This window comes from Hibiscus syriacus, unplaced genomic scaffold (assembly GCF_006381635.1).
Source record: "Hibiscus syriacus cultivar Baekdansim isolate YM2019G1 unplaced genomic scaffold, ASM638163v2 tig00008013_pilon, whole genome shotgun sequence".
NCBI lineage: Eukaryota > Viridiplantae > Streptophyta > Magnoliopsida > Malvales > Malvaceae > Hibiscus > Hibiscus syriacus.
In genome coordinates, this window is record NW_024062150.1 from 2,014,069 (window position 1) to 2,024,264 (window position 10,196).

Below are 10,196 nucleotides of genomic sequence, written 5' to 3' on the forward strand. Positions count from 1 at the left end.
ATAATTTAAAAATATAAGATATAATTATTTTCCTTTTTATTTAATTAAAATATGGTCATTCTGAGTAAACTATCGTTAGTAACAGTTGAATATTTTGATATAATTATACATTTGGTTCATGTTATTTATATATTCTCTCAATTTAATCTTACTTTTGATTGAAGAACTAACTTTATTTTTATTTAATATATTTATTTCCATCAAAGAGTGACATATATCACCCTCTAGTTGAAAGAAAACAACATTGGTCACTTAGGAAACTAAACATGTATCCAACCATTAAGCCAAGACCATTAATTCGTATAAAATAGAAAACATGGTGTATATATTTTATATATTAGTGTATAAATATTTAAATTCATAATATTTTATATATATTAACTTAATAATATTTTTATATTAACTTATTAAATATATTTTGTTATTAACTTAATTTAATTTTTTTATTTTTATTTAAAAATAAATATTTTATGTTAAAATTTATTTAAAAATATAACTAAATTGAGAGAATATGTAAATAACAGTGACCAAATGTGTTATTATGTCAACTATAACGTCACATATTATATTAATTGTTAACGCAACTAATTTTGATAACCACATCTTAATATCTTAATTAAATAAAAGGTCAAGTATATAAATAGTCTTTAAACTTTAGGATATTTGCATTTTGGTCACCCAACTTTTGAAACTTATAATACAATCATCGAACTTTTAATTCGTTTTCATTTTGGTCCCTGCCGTTTCTTCCATTAGTTTTTATTAACCTAACACTTAACCCTCCTCCTCCACTTCTTCTTCTTCTTCTGTTATCAAGTCTTTACTGTTTGGAACCATCTTTTAAATAACAGATGGGATCGTTCAAATATTCTTGTTGGGTTTCGAGTTTAAAGCTTCTTCCTCTTACAACAAAGATGCCATCAATGGCGGAATCCCAAGTACCCAACAGCAACGTCTCTTTTAATAACAACAGAACAAAAACAAAGAGGAGCTTAATTTATTGTTCAGGAACCAAGTTTAATGCTTTACATAGAGCTCTCGAGACAGACCTTGCAAGGAGTACTTCGAATGTGTTCAAACTCTATCATAGGTGAGTTTTGAGGTTTGAGCATGGTTCTGTCTAAAATTGGAGGAGTCTTTAATGGCAAACCTCTGGTAACTTCACCTCATCCGTTAACAAATTCCATGGCAGTAATCCCATCTAACAAAGAGTGGTTTATGCTCATCCCAATACAAAATCCACATGAAAATCAAGATTCCTACCAAACAGACAATATTTACTGTGAAGACTCGTTGTCTCCAAAAGTTATAGTGAAAAATCTCAAAGCTTTTGCTCTAATCATCCTATACATAAGCTTGCTAGAAAGCGAATGTAAAAGCTCGACGAGAAGACCCGTTGTCTCCAAAAGCTAATGCCATGGGACAAGAAAATAGACATCGGCACCATGCTCCAAGAGGCTTATAAATACGTCCGATTCTTGCAAAATCAAGTCTCCAATCTCCAGTCGATGTCCATCACCATCACTTCCAGACTTCCAGTTTTTCGTCGGCTCAACATGTTAATGCTAATGGCTTTATTGGACTAGAAAGTTTGAACCCGAAACAGATTTTGCAGGTTCTGATCAACTCCCACATGGCGTAGACCATGCTTTGTTCACATGGTTTTTTAACGTTTTTGCTTCTGAGCAGTTGGTTTCGCTTCACAAGGTCAAGGAAATGAAAACAGTGCTCCAACAGTTTCTGTGGTGATATCAACTAGTAAAGAAAACAAAAAGCCATGATATTAGTTATTACTTATTACCCTTTTTACCATGTATTTCATGTCATTTGCAGAACACATAGGAACGACGGCTGCTGTGCAAGAAGAAGAAGAAGAAGGGAGTTAGCCGGGTTAAGTGTCACGTCAATAAAAACTAACAAGATTAACTGTGGGGACCAAAATAAAAACGAATTAAAAGTTTGATCACTGTATTGTAAGTTTCAAAAGTTGGGTCACCAAAATACAAGCGCCCTAAAAGTTCAAGGACTATTTATATATTTTACCTTTAAATAAAAATGAAAGTGACTATATCTTATATTTTTTGAAATCAATAATCGTAAGCGGACAAAACACAAACATAAATGATCATCGATATAGTTAACTCTAAATATCAATATTTTTTTTGTTATCGTTATGATATTAAGCTTTTATAATATATAATCATAGTTTCATGCACATATATTTTTATAGCATTAATTTTATATATCACTGGACGAGAAAAATAAATATTTAAACTATATCTTTTGTTAATTCTATTTTTTAAGTATTTTTCTTTTAAAATAGGTTTCTAAAGTTTCTAAAGTCACTCTTTTAAGTGTATATGTCATAACAAGCATTAAAAAATTATGTAACAACTATCGTGTTTGAATCAAAGTATATCAAAATACTAGAGTTACAACTATTTACAAAACTCATAAGGTCCTATGACTATATATCCCAAATAAGAACTAAAGCATTGTACTTTGATTACGATTCGGTAATGCAATCCCTTTATGATAAAGCTCTTTGGATGTTATCCATTTTAATCGGCTGCGAATGGAAACATCTGAACGCTAAACTTGACAGGTTCATTGACACAATTACACTATGATAATTCATGTAATACATTATATAAGCATGTGATACAAGTATAGACATAGATGTACAAGCAACAACAAGAATGAATCATCTCAGCACACGTCTCGTGATAACAACCTATCATACATCATCACTAATATAAATGTTACACAACACAACATAGAAATACAAGGATCATAGTGTTTGGACCATATATGCAAACATCAAACCAATGATCAAATCCAATGCATGAACTACATAATATGGAGCTTTAGAACGTACGGATGTCTGAACCACGTAACATCAAAATAAAGAGTGGTGGATGTCTCGACCATACAACGCATCATATAATCCCCGCAAGACTCTCTCATACGGTGTTAACTCGGACTACTCAACATCAAGTAGCACGAAGTTTGAATATTCGATCTCTTACCTTACGCTACACATGAGCGGATATCAAACAAGGCTAAAGCCACCACATCAATAATAATCGAGTAGTACTCATAAGTCCCTATCATGTTCACACACATAAAGTCCACTGACAGTATCCTTGGTCATGGCAAGCCTCTATTGACGTATCCTTCGTCGCGACACTCATTTGTTGAGGTATTCTTTGTCATAACATCATCCATTTTGAACTCTTTCGCATGGACTTCTTCGCCATGGAGTCAATGACGGACACAAAACTTTATGTTAAGGGGTGAGTTTAAACTTTTAAAATTTCAGAGGCGAACTTGAAGTTATAAAATTCAAGAAGAGTGAAAACATATTTTTAATAAAAAATATCTAAAATATATAATAATTTTAAACTTTAAATGAAGACGGCTATCCTCACCCGTCTATTCCCCTCGGTCCATAAATGTATGGAGTTTGAATACTTCATCCTTTAATTCAATGTGGTATTGGACTTAGTGTAGTTCATGTTAGTGAAATGATACTTGTCCTAACGTCTGTGAATCCTGCCTTTCTGAAATAGGTGTATGTCCTCCCCTGTACGATTTTGAAATGAATCTCAATGCTGCACAATGTTTTTAAGATATGTGTGTGATGAGCTTAATATTACACCCTTGTTCCTCTTAGTTTTATGATTTTTGGTTATTTGTTTGTGCAATAATAATATATGCATGCCTTTTCATTGTACATGATTCTCGTGACTTTCGAGTAATTTTTTTTTACAAATATATTTATGTTTTTGCTTGATATTTTTCATAATTGTTATATCACATTAAGTTCTTTAGCTCACCTCTTTCCTTATCTTTCCCTTTGCAGACTCCTCTAGATGATAAGATTGATTTGATATTTAGACTGAGCTTTCCTTAAACAAATGTGATTAAGGAGTTTATTTTATATTGATTCTTGCACTATTTAACTATTTTATATCACGTTAATTGTTAAAAACAGTTTCCAAACATATTTATTCTAAACAAATGTGATTAAGGAATTTATTTTATATTGATTAAGTAATTATTTAGTCAAATATTTAGACTTAAATTTAATTTATTAAATAAATAAATTATTAAATTTAATGTATTTTTTAAAAATGTTACTTTAAAAGAGTTTTTAAATATATATAGTCTTAAGCTTTTGTCGTATAACTTAAGATTTCACCATATTATTGAAAAATATTAGAAACTATATTATTGATAAGATTTTAGTTTGACAATTTTTATTTTGGTTGCCTTTCTAGTTTTCAAGTTTTGTTGCTGATTAATTCAGATCAATAGGTATTGTACACCTAACTTTGATGGATGAGTCTTTTAGTAAGAATTTTCTGCATACACAACAAATTTGATGTCTATTTAAACAATATAAAAGTGCTTATTACTTGAACTAATATGTTGATTAGTTTAACATTTGCTAATCATTTTGATTCAATTCAAATTTTATTTTACTTAATTCGATTATAAAATTAAATTAAATTAAAATAATACCCATTAATTCGAATAATTAAAAAATTATTTGGTTCAATCAAATATTTTCTCCTAATTCGCACTTTCAATATTTATCATTTTAGTTTATTCTAGAAGGCCAACCTCCTTAGTATTAAAAGAAATGTAAATAGACTTCCATTGGTTGGATTATGGTTGGGAACTTCTATTTGGGTCCACGTAATTATTTTAGGTACAGGTGAGGTGAGTACCTACGTGGTCTGTCTATTCAAGGGATTTGGTTTGTTTGGTTAATAGGTTTTCTTTAAAGCATTTAGGGGTGTTTGGATCAATGAATAATTTTTTTAAAATTATATATATATATATGTTTGGTTTAGAAACATTCTCATAAAAGGATAAAAAAGTATTGTCAACAGTGTGTTTTCCTTTATATTTATGGGAATCTCATTCCTTTGTATATCTTAAGTATTTAACAATTATCGTTAAGTTAAACATAAATAATTTTAAAATAAAATAAATATGTCAAAATTACCTTTTATTTTATGATAAATTATAGTTTTACATTTTACTTTCTCCTCTTTCAAAACTATCCTTAAAATAATAGAACATTTTTTCAACAATCAAGCAACCTATTTCAACAATCAAGCAACCTATCTTATGGTTGTCATTTTAAGTTGCAACTTATTTTACGGTTGCACCACTTTTTCAAATTGCATCACATTTTAAGTTGTAATTTTTTTTTATGTTGCAACATGTTTTTAAGGTTATGGGTTTCCCACATAGTGGGACTCATACCCATCAATAAGTTTATGAATATTATATATATTTTTTTATTAATTTTGTCCAATTGTTTGATATGATATTTTTATGTTGATACCTAAAAATAAACATATAATTATATTGGTTTAATTATATTGTATTGATGTAAGTATGTTTTTGTATTTTTAAATAAATAAAAATAAATAAAATAAAATAAAATATATATTAAGTTATTTATATAGAAATTTTATTTAAAATATATAAATAATTTTATTAAAAATTAAATGTAATAAAAATATATATTAAATTATTATAAATAATAAAAAGTATATTTTCTATGAACTTTCATTTGTTAAAAAAGAAAACTATTTCAAGGGCAATTTGATAAAACATATATATATTCTTTCGTCTAAACATTATAATCTTATATTCCTGTCAAACAAACCAAACAAGATAATACAATATTCTCAGCAATGTGTTAAGTAATTATTCCGACAATCTTATTCTCAATGGTAATCTTACATTCCATGAACCAAACGTTCACTTATTAGTAAATGAACTCATACACACTTTTATAGATATTATAGACTTTAAAAAAATAATAATAATTCTTTAATTATTAAAAATATTTAGCTTGTGTGAGTTTAATTATTACTAGGTTATTATATTTAATGACACTATTATTTATATTTTACTTTATTTTATCAATAATATAATTAATTAATATTTTTATATTATATATCTAAAAATAAATTCATTGTTTTAGGCCGCCAGCTCAAGGGTGCTGCCATTACTTGTGATTGAGATCCTTCTTATGACATTAATAAAAGGATAATTTATTTATAAAATACAACAACAACAACAACAACAAAACCCTATTCCCATATGCAATGAGGTAAGGGGGAGGTAGAGTAGTAGGCTGCCCCCAACGCATGGTTAAGAGCAGCTTCCGTGGAAGACCTCCGGCAGTCAGAAAATTAAAAATAAAGATAAAATGCGATGCATGTATAAATAAATAAGTAAATACATATTTGAACAGTCTTCATATACAATCTTCATATGCGCGTCATATAATGGGAAGTAATCCTTGCTAATAAATCTCTGCATAATAATCTCAGCATATAGACAGAAACGTAAGACTCGACTAAAATTAAAGAGAGGAAACATGAAGAGAATGATACACAGAAGTGAACGATAGCAACATTAATCCGCTACCCTAGTTCTAAGCCTTCATTAATTCCAATGACAGGAACATATAAAAAGTAGAAATCATGAGAATTACTATAAAGACATTTAAAAGAAGACAAAAATGCTACACCCTATGGATGTGACCCGCACTAATCGACTACCCTGGTCTTAAGTCTCCATAATTTCCTATCAGAGGTCATGTCCTCGGTAAGGGCTAAATCCTTCAAATCAGATCTTAAGCAGTCTTCCCACTTCCGCCTTGGTCGTCCTCTCCTTCTGGCACCGTCGACTGTAATCGACTCTACCCTCCTGACCGCATCCGACGATTGTCGCCTAAGGACATGCCCAAACCACCGTAGTCTTCCCTCAAACAAATTTTTCGGATACAGGCACCACCCCCAAGGACATCCTAATAGCAGAGTTTGGTGTCATGTCCCATAGAGTCTTACCACATGCCTATCGAAGCATTCTCATTTCTGCGGCCTCCATCCTCCTTACGTGATCCTTCTTGATTTCCCAACATTCTGATCCATACAACAGTGCTGGTCTTATTGCCATTATATAAAATTTTCCCTTAAGGTTTTTTAGGCACCTTCCTGTCACACAAAACTCCAGTAGTTGCCCTCCACTTTAGCCATCCCGCCTGTATACGGTGTGTAACGTCATCATCTATACCCCCATCCTTATGTATCATAGACCCTAGGTACTTAAAACAATCCTTTGAGGGGAGAACATGTCCTTCTATGCATACTTCTACATCTTCATCGTTTTGGTTCCCACTGAAGTTTGAACATAAATACTCTGTCTTTTCAATATTGATCCTTAGACCTTTTTCTTCCAAAGCAGTCTTCCAGGTAGCCAGTCTACTATTCAGCTCAGTTTTTGTTTCAGCAACTAGGACAATGTCGTCAGCGAAAAGCATACACCATGGAACACCGTCTGGTGTCGCACAATAGATGTCGTCCATAATCAAGGCGAAGATGTAAGGGCTAAGAGCCGACCCTTGGTGGAGTCCGATTTCCACCAGGAATGCGTCGGTGTCGCCAACTATAGTCCTGAAGTATGTAGTAGATCTACAGTACATATCACGAATCGCCCGGATATAAGCAGTTGGGATCCGTCTCGTTTCCAAGGTCTTCCAGATCGTGTCGCGGGGAACGCTATCATACGCCTTCTCAAGATCAATGAACGACATGTGAAGATCTCTATTTTTCCCCGATATTTCTCCATAAGCCTTCGAAGTAGATGAATCGCCTCTGTAGTAGACCTGTCTGGCATAAAGCCAAATTGGTTTCCCCTATAAAGATTTTTTCACTATTTTTATAAATTTGTTTTGGAAATTTGAAAAAATAGGAAAACACAATATCTAAATTTTTATTTATTTTTATTAAACTAAGGTGATTTTAAAGTAGTATTTGTTCTAAATACTCTCAACCATTTGACAATGAACGCTCAATCACCCTGCTGCAATCGTTTGTGCTTGAACTCGTGATCTCTAGGAACATCAACAATTCCTTTAACCACTGAGATAAGTTGGTTCATGCCAAAATCTAGATTTTTAACTTAACGAATATGGGTTCAAATCATTCTAACAATATTTTTTTTGATTTAATGGTATAAAAAATCCTCAAACTTTTAAAAAATATCAATATGGTCCCTGAATTTTTTTATACTTAATGTGATACTCAAACTGATTTATTTTAATAATTTAATTTTTTAAATATTTTTATATCTAATGTTTGAATATCTTAATAATTGTTTATATTTATATTTAAAATTTAAATAATATATTAATTTTTTTTAAAAACTTAAATAAGTCTCTAATTTTTTAAACAAAAAACTTAGGGTAAATTATGTGTTTAGTACCTAAATTAGCAATTTTGGTCTTTTAGTGCCTAAACTTTTATTGTAACACCCCAAATCTTGGGTCAGTAGTTCGGGATATCCCGAGACCCAAAGTTAAGCCCAAAAGACTTTATAAATTAGTTGGACTAAGTTTAGTGTTAGTGGGCTTAAGTTGAGACCCATGGGAATTGTGGTTAAATGATAAGAGTTTTATGATTTAGAAGTTGGGGGACTAATAATGTAGCTTGCCCATAGTTAAAACTAAAAGTTGAAAACTCATTCCTTATTATATCTTATACGTGAACCACCCCCATTACCTCCTCACCAAATATTTATCTTATTTCTTCTTCCATCCAAGTTAAGATATTAAGAGTTCTAAGTGTGGGGTTGCTAAGCTAGGGTGAGAATGTTTCTCTCTATCCTTCAAGCTTTGTTTCAAGTTCCATTTTGTGAGTTTTAGAAATTGTTTTCAAAATGGACTTTTCTTGAAGGTAGGGTGGCTCCTCGTTGAGTTTAGAGGTGTTTTAGCAGCCAAGGCAGCAAGGTAACACACTTATATCTTTCTCATACCAAGTGTAGATCATGGAAAGTTAAGATATGTTAGAAAGTTAAGTTAGAGCATGTTTAGCAATTTCCATGGTAGATTGCTCGTTTGACGTTATAAGCAAGTTAATAAGCCTCTATTATGACACTTGTTGATCAAATAAAACTTTAAGAATGTTTGGGGGACCTCACTAAGGTATTTAAGATTGAGAAATAGAGTTTTTTGAAATTGTTTTATGACTTCTACAGTTAGAGTATCAATACTATAGAGATAGTATCGATACTTGTTCTTCGTTTTGGGCAAATTCATGAGTTTTTGGGCAAGAGTATCGATATTCTTTCAAGAGTATCGAAACTTTGGATCATAGTTTCGAAAATCCCATAAAGTTTCAAAACTGGCATAACATAATGTTTAAAAGTATCAGTACTTATATAAAGTATCGAAACTTTTACAGGAATATCAATACTCTTGGGCTAGTATCGATACTTTCAGTCTATATTGGGCAAAAATGTCAGTTTTTTAGGGATTTAGACTCGAGGTACCCCAACACTTAATTATATCATCAAAGAAGACTACAAGTGAGAACGATAAGAAAGTTTAATTCAAATATAGAAACAAGAATAGAGTAAGATCAAATAATACTAGCCTTATTTGAATGTTCAGGAAACGACCAGGACACCCGAGTTCTTTTTAGAAGAGATAGAAGAGATGAAAGTATAGAATCAGTCCGAATATATCCTTAGGTAGTGCGTGAGGTACTTAAAGGTGATTAGTTTGGGCGCAAGGTCTGACACTCAATGAATGGACTAATCAAGATTATGGTGTTTGATGCAGAGATTTCGATGGCACATTCTCGGTAGACTAGAGGGGTGTGTAAGCTCTGAGATATAGAACCCTCAGTCGCACCATGATCTCTACCATAAAGTAAAAAGTGAGTATACAAGTATACTCACTAAAGCAATACATAACAGATCAGTAGACCAGATAGAAAAGCAGTAGACTTGAATGTTTAAGTCTTTCAGTGAATTACAGTTATTATGTTTTAGCAGTTAGTGTGGTGTTGAGCTAGTTAACTTAGCCTTCGGATGTTTCCGTGTGCAGGTTAGTAGATCAAGCAGTTGAGAAGTAATAGATAGACAAAGGTTCAGACCAGTCCAATGCAGATCAGATGTATGTCTCAGCGTTTTTATTGGGCATGTATATTCTCCAGTTGAGTCGTAGATTCAGTTAAGTTGGTCTGTAATATTTTTAAAGTGTAAATATTTATTTTTGGAGCTCTTAAGTGAAAAATATTTTTTATTATATTTCAGTTTATTTTATGGTTGGTTAAAATGGTCGTTTTAAAGCATGAGAAAGTAAGTTTAAAGTTAGTTAG